At 46.1% G+C, this 12,443-nt stretch overlaps 1 long non-coding RNA gene across 1 annotated transcript in view; it reads right to left on the bottom strand.

Annotated features, from left to right (window-relative positions):
• Positions 1 to 11,792, bottom strand: part of LOC128348843 (uncharacterized) — a 60,445-nt gene extending 48,653 nt beyond the window's left edge. Inside the window, exon 1 of the long non-coding RNA XR_008318378.1 lies at positions 11,666 to 11,792. This is a non-coding gene — a long non-coding RNA (uncharacterized LOC128348843). The remainder of the gene's footprint in view (positions 1 to 11,665) is intronic.
• Between the last annotated feature and the right edge of the window lie 651 nt (positions 11,793 to 12,443).

Consider the following 12,443-nt stretch of genomic DNA (forward strand, 5'->3'; position numbering starts at 1 on the left):
TCGACCTACCCCACAGTCTCCAATTGGCCCAGTTCTGGTGGTTTTCTGGCAGTTTTCAGCCCGTTCTGGGCCTCTTTGTGCTGGCTATGGCCATTTTGGAGACTGGCCAGGGTCATACCAATGGCCAGTGTGCTTGCACGGCAGCCTCCAAAATGGTCAGCGCCAGCACCAAGAGGCCCAGAATGGGCTGGAAATGGCCAGAAAACCACCTGAACCGGGCCAACTGGTGATGGGGAAGGGAGGGAAAGCTGCCAGTGACCCCCCCAGTGGCTGCAGCAGTGCCCCCCAAAGGTGATGAGTGTATACTCAGTGTATACTCAGTGTATACTCATATATATATATATATATATATATATATATATATATATATATATATATATACTGAGTGTATACTCATATATACCAAAGGTATATGAGTGTATAACTTTCTTATACACCACCTCCTCCAAAGACTCTAGGCGGTAGACAATGACAATACCAATACCAATACCAATACCAATACCAATACCAATACCAATAAAATAAAATAAAATAAAATAAAATAAAATTATATATATATATATATTCCCCCGTTAGAACCCCCGGACTGGCTCGAATTTGAGTCGAACCTGGGGTGTGTGTGTCTGTTTGGGGGTGGGCAAAACCGAACATACCCAGTTCTGTTTGAGTCCAGTTTGACTTGACTCAATCTATCTAGCTCAGTATTGTCTTCACAGACTGGCAGCAGCTTCTCCAAGATTGCAGGCAGGAATCTCTCTCAGCCCTATCATGTACAAACAACCACTTTGTAGATAATTGTGCTTTGGCAACATACTGTATGCTTTGGTAGTTTGTTGGTTCAATAAAAAAAATCTTGTCCTATTTTTATTTAAAAATAAAATAAAATCTTGTCCTATCTTGGAGAAGCCAGGGAGGGAACTTGGAACCTTCTGCTCTTCCCAGAGCAGCTCCATCCCCTAAGGAGAAGATCTTACAGTGTTCACACATCAAGTCTCCCATTCAGATGCAACCAGGTCAGACCCTGCTTAGCTATGGGGACAAGTCATGCTTGCTACCACAAGACCAGCTCTCCTCTCCGCAGCTGCCATGGGCAGTGCCGAGGTGTGTGGGTTGGGATGCATTGTCGTGGCTCCCAAAAATCCCACAATGCACCATGTGAGTGTGCAGTGTATTGTGGTGATCCTCCCAGCGATGGGTGGGTGCCCATCAGTAATTCAGCCAGCACTGTGACATGGTCAATTAAATGTCATTAAAAGAGTGCTTGCTCCTGTAACCTCATTTAACAGCCCAGCTTCTGAGCTGGGTTTGCCACCGAGGCACTGCCAGGAGCCACATGGCTCCAGGTGCTTCCCATGGGCAGCCAAGCCTGGGCTTAGCTGTCCGAGCCCAGTCTTGGCTGCTCGTGAGAACAGCCTCCTTGTTTCAAATTGCGATTCCGCCATGAAGCTCACTGAAGACCTGTGACTCATTGGCCAACTAATGGTGCACATATGTAAGGAACAAAGTTGTGCCTGTGCAATAAGGTTGCAGAGCTGCACAGTGTTATGGTGCTCCAAGATGTTGCACAACTACTAGTAGAAGATCTTCTCTGGGATGCATTCAAGGATGGGCAACAAGGATGGAGCAATGACATTGTACCATGATGATTGGCAATGTTGATGTGGAAATGTTGTGAGCAACGGTGTGGTGCAACAATAATTAGAAATAATGGTGACTTTCTTTCTTTCTTTCTTTCTTTCTTTCTTTCTTTCTTCCTTCCTTCCTTCCTTTCTTTCTTTCTTTCTTTCTTTCTTTCTTTCTTTCTTTCTTTCTTTCTTTCTTTAAACTTTCTTATACACCACCTCCTCCAAAGACTCTAGGCGGTAGACAACAACAACACCAATACCAATACCAATACCAATACCTATAAAATAAAATAAAATAAAATAAAGGGCAAATGCCCGGTGAAACAGGTAGGTCTTAAGAAGGGCCTTAAAAGCAGCTAGGGAGGCGGTTGAATGAATCTTGGGGGGAAGAGTGTTCCAAAGAAGAGGGGCAGCCACAGAAAAGGCCCTCCTACGGGCCCAGGCATGATGCACTTCCCCAGAGCTCGGGACACTAAAGAGGGCCAGCTGAGAAGACCTCAAAGGTTGGGATACAACTGGCCGAGAGTTTTGTAGTTGAGAACCAGCACTTTGAATTGGACCCGAAAGCGAACAAGCAACTAGGGATGTGCACGGAACTGGCTGGCCCAGTTCAGTCCAGCACCCCTTCGAACTGCCCCCAGTTTGGGACAGGGACGGTTGGTATTTTATATATATATATATATATATATATATATATATATATATATATATATATATATATTAACCTTTAATCCCTTTGGGAGGCTTTCTCTAGGCCATAGGGGGGTCCACAAAGGTTCCCCCTCCCCCTGCTGGCCTTGGTCATCACCGCTGCGGCCCGTTCACCTGCTTTATTCGGCCCACCGCACATGCTGCTGCACATGTGCAAGTGGGCTCTGCAAGGCCCTGGGCCATGCCAGACCTCACAGAGGTCATTTGCGCATGCGCAGTGGTGGACAAAATGGCCACCGTGACAGCATGCGGAGGCCTGAACGGGCTGAATAAAGTGGCCGAATAGGCCGCGGGGGTGATGACCAAGGCCGGCAGGGGATGGGGAAACCTTCGCACACACACACACACACCCGTGGCCTAGAGGAAGCCCCCCGAAGGGGGGTCCAGTCCAAGGTGGGTCCAAATGGGGGTGGGTGGGTTCAGTTCAACCCCAAACAGTTCAACCGAACTGGTTCAATCTCGAACAGGTTCAGGGTCGAACCTGTTTGCACATCCCTACAGGCAACCAGTGCAGCGACCATAAAAGAGGCAATCTGGACTAGTGGAAGCTTCTGAATTGTTTTCAAAGGCAACCTAGGTAGAGCGTGTTACAGTAATCCAAATGAGAGGTAACAAAGACACAAGTAACCAAGGGATTAAGGCAAAACCAAGGGATTAAACCTTTAACAGGGAATTGGACCTGCTTATTTTGACTGGCATTTGCCCTCTGGGTGTGTGTGTGTGTGTGTGTGTGTGTGTGTGTGTGCTGTTTTTATTGGTGATGTTCTTTTGTGAACTGCCTCTTATGGTTTTATCAGTGCATGCCACTTGTCAAGACCTTCTGCTAGTGCAACAACTAGTCTCAAACCGACATTCCTTTCTTTGCACAACATCCTTGTGCTATGTCCTTAAACTAGCACAAAGTGCAACACTGGTCCAGAGCGCATGCTCCCTATATCGAGAAACTTGCCTGCCAAATGTTTTTGTGCAAAATCAATGTCTTCACGTAGGAGAACATAGCCTAACTATCTCAACTACCTCACAGGGTTGTTGTGAGTAGGGGTGGATTAAGCTTTTTGCTGCCTATAGGCAACCAGAGATTTGCCACCCCAGCAAGGATTCCCCTTTAGAAGTAAAGGGCTGGGTGTTAAATCTACTTTTAAAGTGTTTTCAGCCCATTTTGGACCGTGTGTGTGTGTGTGTGTGTGTGCGCACACGCACACAGAAGCCCAAAATAGGATGGGAATGGCCCTTGTCATTTGGGAGGCAGGTGGGTCCATGGGAGGAGCTCTCGCTGCCATCTCTGCCACCATCCCACCACACGCATGTGCAAAGACAGCCCGACGATCTGTCATGATATGGAAGGTGGGTGGGCCCACTAGAAGCTCTCACCGCCTTCACACAGTGGTAGTTCTACAAGTTTTCAAAGCAGATTTAACTTTCCCCTGTCCCCCAAGTTCAAGTGGCGGATTAACACATAAGCAAATTTGCCAAACCTCAAAATTTGCCACCGTAGGCAAGTGCCTACTTTGCCTATGCGTTAGTCCGCCACTGGTTGTGAGAATAAGATGGAGGATTTGATGAGAAGAACTTCAGAAGCATCCCTAGTCAGAACTACACCACTCTGGATAGTTCTTCTCATCCAAATCCTCCATCTTATTCTCACAACAACCCTGTTACAGTATAGCACTGAAAGATATTCCCATCAGAGGATGGAAAGTGCATTTGCGGAAGGACATTGCACTTTTGCAAGGACATTTTGCAAGCAAGTTCTTCTAGATTGGGAGCATGTGTCCCAGACTAGCATAGTGCCAGAAGCCAAAAATGCATCCTACTTAAGTTTTGGCACAGCAGCATCAGTCATGCTTCAAACTCCAACTTCACTAAACTCTATAAAGGGACAGAGGAAATCAATATAATGTGTGTCCTGCGAGCAATTATGACTTTATGACTTTATGACTTTGAGAGGAGAACTGGTCTTGTGGTAGCAAGCATGACTTGTCCCCTAGCTAAGCAGAGTCTGCCCAGGTTGCATTTGAATGGGAGATCACATGTGAGCACTATAAGATATTCCCCTCAGGGGATAGAGCCACTCTGGGAAGAGCAGAAGGTTTCAAGTTCCTTCCGTGGCAGCATCTCTAAGATGGGGCTGAGAGAGATTCCCGCCTGCAACCTTGGAGAACCCGCTGCCAGTCTGTGTAGACAATACTGAGTAGATAGACCAATGGTCTGACTCAGTACACGGTAGCTTCCTATGTTCCTATGTATCATACCAACTTGAGCTCTCTTTTTAAAAAATTATGATCTGCCTCCCCAGGCAAAGAGATTGGAATCCCGCTATTTTCTGTGGCAGCATCTTGAGGGGGAGGGAATGAATTTGGCATAATTATTCTCACATGTGTTTTCATCATACCTGTCTTGTTTTGCCTGGTGGGAGGTGGTGTTGTGCAGCTGTTCACAGCTGATCCCTATGGAGTCAAAAAGCAGAACAGACTGGCTGCCATTCAGTGATTTTATTTAATTTTTATTACCAGCTTCTGAGACATGGTAATTGCAAAAAACCCTCTACGTCTTTGTCTTCCATGCCATCATCTATCATTTGTGTTTGCTCAGTTATCCAAAAAGTCAAAGTAGCTGCTGCTTATTTGGCCATTCATAAAGCAGACACTATAATTTTCATATAACGTTGAATGAATATATTAGATCGGAAGCAAATTTGCACGGTGGAGGAAAACTAGCAGTGACTCGCACTGAACATGGGTTAGATGGATCTCATTAGAGAGACTGCTCTGTGGCAGTGACGCTGGAAAAGAACATTTAGTTTGTCTCTGTTCTGTCTGCATGCTGTCATCTGACAGGGCTACTCCAAGATGTGACCGGGCCTAAACAGTTAGAACATAAGAATATAAGAACAGCCCTGCTGGATTCCTATCTAGTCCAGCTTTATAACTGTGGGACCCTGTTTCCCACAGTGGCCCTACCAGATGCCTTGGGAAGCCCCACAACCAGGAGAAGAAATCATGTCTCCATCACCACTGTTGCTTCCTTGCAACTGGTATTCAGAGGCCTCTGGCCTCTGAACATAGAGGTAGCCTATAACCATCAGGGCTAGTAGTCATTAATAGACTTATCCTTCATGACTTGTCTAAGCCCAGTTTAAAGCCATCCAAGCTGGTCTCCACCACGACAACCTGTGGCAGAGAATCCATTGATTAATTATGTGCTGTGTGAATTTGTCAGTCCTAAATTTCCTGGCAATCAGTTTCATGGGATGTACTTTCCAGATGGGAACTTAAAATTGCTTAGCTACGTACAGGCTTGGTGTGCATTCCTACGATCTGGGTTTTGACACCGCCTTGCATATAGGAATAACAAGGTGTCGTTCACACTGTCACAGCCTGAATTCGGATCTTATCTTGATGTTTCATGTTTAAAGCATTGTAAGTATGTGATAAAATAGTAGCTGATTTTGATTTTGATTTCGTTTTGAGAACAGTTTGCAGACTTGCTGTGTTCACTCAGAAGTAAACAATTTAGTTCAATGGGCTTTCTCTCAAGTAAGAGTGCACAGGGTTGCAGCTGCATGGTCCCCTCCGTGCCTTTTCGAGGTAGATGTGTGTATGTGTGCATCTGTGTGTTTTATGGTTATGTTGCAAGTAATTGAAATGACTCACCTGCTTCTTGGTCTAGGGAGACAGCTTGTGTGTGTGTTTTGCTTGGGCACTCCCTTTCATTTACTTGTGCAATGGTACGAATGGTAAGGTAAAGGAAAAGTGTGCCGTCGAATCGGTGTCAACTCCTGGCGACCACAGAGCCCTGTGGTTTTCTCTGGTAAAATACAGGAGGGGTTTACCTTTGCCTCCTCCCATGCAGTATGAGATGATGCCTTTCAGCATCTTTCCTATCTCACTGCTGCCCGATACTGGTGTTTCCCATAGCCTGGGGAAACATACCAGCAGGGATTTGAACCTGCAACCTCTAGCTTGCTAGGCAAGTCAAATGGTTCTAGGGGGGGAATCATCACCTATTTTTTATTTTTATTTTTGCAAGAGTCCATGCTCTTGTTCAAATTCACTGCGGTGGGTAAGGGAAAGTCATCACGTCACCTACTCGCTCCTCTCTCCTCTAAGCCTCAGTGTGGGAAACTGGTGTAAAATCTGACACAGCTAACTCTAACTGGCTTCAAAACATTAAGGTTTGCCTTTGGATTTTACACCACTTCCTCCTGCGCAGTCTGGAAAGCACGCAGATTCTAGTGTTGTGAGAGAAGGAGAAGAAGTCTCTCTGTCCATTCTCTCCACACCATGCATAATTTTATGAACCTTCTGTCATGTCTCCCCTGAACAGCTCACTGAAGATGTTGACTCAGTGCACGGTCACTGTGAAAAAGGCAAATTCCATACTGGGCATTATTCGGAAAGGGCTTGAAAATAAAACTGTGAATATTATGATGCCTTTATACAAATCTATGGTGCAGCCACATCTGGAAAACGGTGTACAGTTCTGATCACCATATCTCAAAAAAATAAAATAAAATTGGAAAAGATACAAAAAGAGGACAACCAAGACGATCAGGGAGCTAGAGCACCTTGCTTACAAGGTAACGTTAACGTTAAAACACTTGGGACTTTTTAGTTTTTAGTTAAAAAGGTGACTAATGGGAGACATAACAGAGGGTTAGAAGACCCTGCAGTCAGAGATTTGGTTCTAATTGGAGTGATGGATCCTCCTGTTTCTATTGTTACAGAGAGATATACTGTTCTATATTAGGAGCAGGAGGAATGTGGCAGAATGAAATTTCTCTGGGATTCAAGAATTACAGCTTGGCAGAATAAGCATCAGGGAGCCCTTGTTCAGATGAGGAAACAGAGAAATCTCTACTTCATTTGCAAATCAGGTCAGGCTAGGTTTGAAAAAGGAGGCTTGCAATATACTTTTAACATAACTCAAGGCAGCAAAAGAAGACCTTTAGAAGGAATAGAAACAAAAGCACTAGAAACAGTTTGGAAGTATGTCCTTCATATTTAATAGCAAAACAATAAGGGGAAGGTAGACTACTTTATTCTTGATGTGTATCGTAGTGACCATATTACATAGGAGCATAGGAAGCTGCCATATACTGAGTCAGACCATTGGTCCATCTCGCTCAGGATTGTCTACACTGACTGGCAGCAGCTTTCCAAGGTTGCAGGCAGCAGTCTCTCCTAGCCCTACCTGCTGATGCAAGAGATTGAATCGGGAAGTTGCATATGTATGTTGGCATGCATTTGAATTTAGATCCTCTTCTATAGTCAAGGCTGCAGATAAAGACTATGAGGCTGTTCTCATGAGCAGACAAGCCCAGGCTACCCATGAGAACTGCTGGGATCCATGTGGATCCCAATGCTGCCACAGTGCCAAATCTGGCTTTCAAGCCTTACTTTTAGCCGGGGTTAAGGGAACAAGTGCTTTGTTATCCCAGGCTCTGGGATTGTGTGTCAACATGGGTTGCTTGCAATCCTCGCTATCACAGAGATGGGTACCTAGAGCACCCGTCCCCCAGGGGAATCCCCGAATGCACCATGCTCAGTGCATTGTGGGATTCCCCCAGCCTCTGGATCGCCATGCTGGTCACCTCTATGAAGGTCGTGTGCACGGTAGTGCAGGTATGGCTGCGGCCAGTCCAGGATCGTCTGTGGAGAAGGTAGGATTAACCCTGCCTCCCCCTCCCACCCTGCCTGTCCTCCCACACAATCGTGTGAAAAGCCCCTATGTGAAGCTTTGGGACTGATGTGCTTTATCCTGCTTCATCCCAAAGTGAAGCACCTTCTGGTTGGGACCAAAGACAGGTCAATGTGAAGCAAACCAGACGGAACCCTTCAGCACGCTGAAACTTTGCTTCGGCTCCTCCACCCTCCATCCCTAAAAGTACTAATTACAGAATGGGGCAGGGGGCAGGAGGGAGACCACTTTCCTATACCTTAACTGCCAGTGGAGATGGGACAGGAAGTGCCTTTCACGTGGAGTGGCTAGGTGTCCTCTTTTATTCTGGACAGTCCTCTTTTTTTGAAGATCTATCCAGAATCTGCCCAGGATTAGGTTTTTGTCCCGGTTTGGGCCAGGAGCTTTATTCTGCTGGTTAGTTAGTTAGTTCGTTCAACAAATCTTGTGGTGCACTTTGTGCTTCATGAGCATCTTCCAGCTTCCTGAGTAGGGGAGGAGAGATGGTCTGGTCTTGTGGTAGCAAGCTTGAATTGACCCCTTTGCTAAGCAGGGCCCACCCTGCTTGCATTTGAATGGGAGACTACATGTGTGAGCACTGTAAAATATTCCCCTTAGGGGATGGGGCCGCCCTGGGAAGAGAACCGACATGCTTGCATGCAGAAGGCTGCAAGTTCCCTCTCTGGCACCTCCAACATAAGGCTGAGAGACTCCTGCCTGCAACCTTAGAGGAGCTGCTGCCACTCTGTGTAGACAATACTGAACTAGATGGACCGATGGCCTGACTTGGTATAAGGCAGCTTCCTATGTTCCTATGAGAAGCATTCTCCAATGAGGAAGCTGGAGGAAAGGTTCTGCAGCACCTGGGAGCATCATGTGACCCACTGCCTGCTGGGTACCTTCCCAGTTCAACCAATGCTGGATAAGAGCTGGTCTTGTGGTAGCAAGCATGACTTGTCCACTTAGCTAAGCAGGGTCCACCCTGGTTGCATATGAATGGGAGACTTGATGTGTGAGCACTGTAAGATATTCCGCTCAGGGGATGGAGCCGCTCTGGGAAGAGCAGAAGGTCCCAAGTTCCCTCCCTGGCAGCATCTCCAAGATAGGGCTGAGAGAGATTCCTGCCTGCAACCTTGGAGAAGCCGCTGCCAGTCTGTGAAGACAATACTGAGCTAGATGGACCTGTGGTCTGACTCAGTATATGGCCGCTTCCTAAGTTCCTATGTAAGAAGGATGTGTCAAGACAAATGGAAAGGATGTGTTCCCTACCACAGCCACTGCCTAGTCACAAGGGAACTGTGGACTACAGGTGAAACTCGGAAAATTAGAATATCGTGCAAAAGTCCATTAATTTCAGTAATGCAAATTAAAAGGTGAAACTGATATATGAGACAGACGCATTACATGCAAAGCGAGATAAGTCAAGCCTTAATTTGTTATAATTGTGATGATCATGGTGTACAGCTCATGAAAACCCCAAATCCACAATCCCAGAAAATTAGAATATTACATGGAACCAAGAAGACAAGGATTGTAGAATAGAACAATATCGGACCTCTGAAAAGTATACAGTGTACTGTGCTTGATTGGCCAGCAAACTCGCCTGACCTGACCCCATAGAGAATCTATGGGGCATTGCCAAGAGAAGGATGAGAGACATGAGACCAAACAATGCAGAAGAGCTGAAGGCAGCTAATGAAGCATCCTGGTCTTCCATAACACCTCATCAGTGCCACAGGCTGATAGCATCCATGCCACGCCGCATTGAGGCAGTAATTGCTGCAAAAGGGGCCCAAACCAAGTACTGAATACATATGCATGCTTATACTTTTCAGAGGTCCGATATTGTTCTGTTCTACAATCCTTGTCTTCTTGGTTCCATGTAATATTCTAATTTTCTGGGATTGTGGATTTGGGGTTTTCATGAGCTGTACGCCATGATCATCACAATTATAACAAATTAAGGCTTGACTTATCTCGCTTTGCATGTAATGCGTCTGTCTCATATATCAGTTTCACCTTTTAATTTGCTTTACTGAAATTAATGGACTTTTGCACGATATTCTAATTTTCCGAGTTTCACCTGTATTATGGCTTGCCAGCTTCTCCTTCCAGGCCACAAGCAGGCTGCAGCTGAGCCAAGGAGATGGATGACATCCACAGATCAGGAAGAGGGAAAGGCACAAAGCACATAGGGCAACACAAATAAGTCAGTGGGACTGGCCAATAGCGAATTTAGTAGCATCAAAATAACTGTAATGGAAAACCTAGTTTAGTAATAATAATAATTTAAAAAAAAACCCAGTTTTAATTTAGTTAAAAGGTCTGCCTCTCAAGTGACGGGGGCAAAATAATTAGAGAGACATTTTATGCCTTGATGCCTGTTTGTGTTTTTTAATGTTGCCATTAGAAAAGGTTGGGTTCTTGACACAGGTCAACTGGTCATAGCATTCACTGCTTTTATGAACTGCATTTATATTCAAATTATCCTTTTTCTAAATTTGCATCTATACATATTAATATATATGCAATTAACATGCAAAAATATATAAATTTGTGTCCTCTTTTGCCCTCCTTTTTGCAATCAATGTCTATATCCTCTTTTTTCAGTGATGTGGGTCTCTCTCTCTCTCTCTCTCTCTCTCTCTCTCTCTCTCTCTCTCTCTCTCTCTCTCCAATGTGGATCTAGCCACCCTACTTTCACAGTTGACATTTAAAATGAATTTTTCCCTTTACTTTCCCTGGAATGGCACAGGTGCTTCTGGGAAATGTAGTCTTTTCTAAGGCTGTAGCAATGGCCAAAGCAAATTAATATAAGACACTGTCTTATTTTCGGGGAAACACGAGATATATATATATATAGTTTGCTTTGCTGATCCCAGTTTCTAAATTGAGCACTGGGGAATGGTTCTTTCTTCAAACTACCTATGTGAAGAATTGGGATTTGTGTACACAGCTAAGCAATTAAATTATCACTCAATCATATGTCAAAATACATTCACCCAACATTCACTGAACTGTCATTCCAACCTTTCTTTGGCATCACACGGACTAGCCTAGAATTGGCCCATTTCATCATGTAAAGGAAAACAAATCAATTCTTTTAAATTTAAAATATAACAGGGCTATTCACATGACTGGGGGGGGGGCGATGGCGGGGAGGCAAGGTTCAACCCACCTTCCCCAGGCGACTCTTCTTAGCCCCTGTTGACCACAAGCTGTGCACCCACATGACACACGCTACTGGGAGCAGCACGGAACAACAAAGGCCAGAACTCATGATCGCAAATATACTAAATAAATCAATAAACAAACCCTGGCCTCCAAGTATCCCACAATGCACTGGGGGGATCCCCCCCCCGGGAGACAGGCATTCTAGGAACCATTCTCTGTGTCAGCGCAAGCTGCAAGCAGCTCATACTCACACACGATCCTGGTAGCCAGGCTTCGGTGTTGGGTTTGGTGCCGTTCGCCCGCTGGGCTCCACATGGTGGTTCTCACAAGCAGCCTATCCCAGGCTTGGCAGCCTAAACCTGGGTTTGGCTGTTTGTGAGAACAGCCTCAATGTTTATTTTAACAACATATTGAAGCTATTCAGATGAGCAAAAAATAGGATTACCCCCTGAAAGGAGATAGAACTCTGTTTTTACCTCATAGCAAACAGACGGGCACATGCTGCAAACCCGGCAGGTAGTGTGAGTGACAGACGATTAACTTTTTCAGGTTCTCTCCAGCCATTGCTAGCATTGTTGGTCCTCCAGCCCCACCCAGGGCAACAGCAGTCCGTGAGTGGACAGAGCAAGCACGTGACCCAAGGAGACCACTCAGAGGGCTCCAAGCTGCAGCCCCGCTTTGTAGCTCTCTGATTGGTAGCCTTAGTTAACCCTTTCCTGGCAATTGCAGCACTGTCAAAGGAACTGAACCCCGTCCTGATGCCCAAAAGGAGAGAGAAGACTAGAGCAGCTGCAGCTGCCAACCAGCCCCAAAGGAAGAGTCACACACACACCCAACGCACTCCTCAGATCCAGGAGGGACCCAGCAGATGTCCCCTGGAGCAATTGCCAGATGCCGATGAGAGCAATTGCCAGATGCCCCCATAAGTAGCCCAGGCACAAGGCACACTCCATACACCGCAGCATGGTTTGGGAAGGCAGAAGGGGGAAACTTCCCCTCACCCCCTCACCCTCCCCGCAGCTGTGGCTGTAGCCTCCGTGGCACCCCACCCCACTGTATAGTGTGTATAGGAGGTAAAAGGGAGAACCCCCTTGTCCCCCCACTGCCGCCGTAGCCAAGTGGCGACTCTGCCTCCCCATCAATCCACCACTGCCACCCCTTGCTAGCCTCTCTGGGCGTAGGAGGGTGGGCATGTGGGGGAGGGTGTCCCCATCACCCACCTGCCCTGATGCTGCCACTTGCCACTCTTGCAGT

This window comes from Hemicordylus capensis, chromosome 3 (assembly GCF_027244095.1).
Source record: "Hemicordylus capensis ecotype Gifberg chromosome 3, rHemCap1.1.pri, whole genome shotgun sequence".
In the NCBI taxonomy this organism is placed as follows: domain Eukaryota; kingdom Metazoa; phylum Chordata; class Lepidosauria; order Squamata; family Cordylidae; genus Hemicordylus; species Hemicordylus capensis.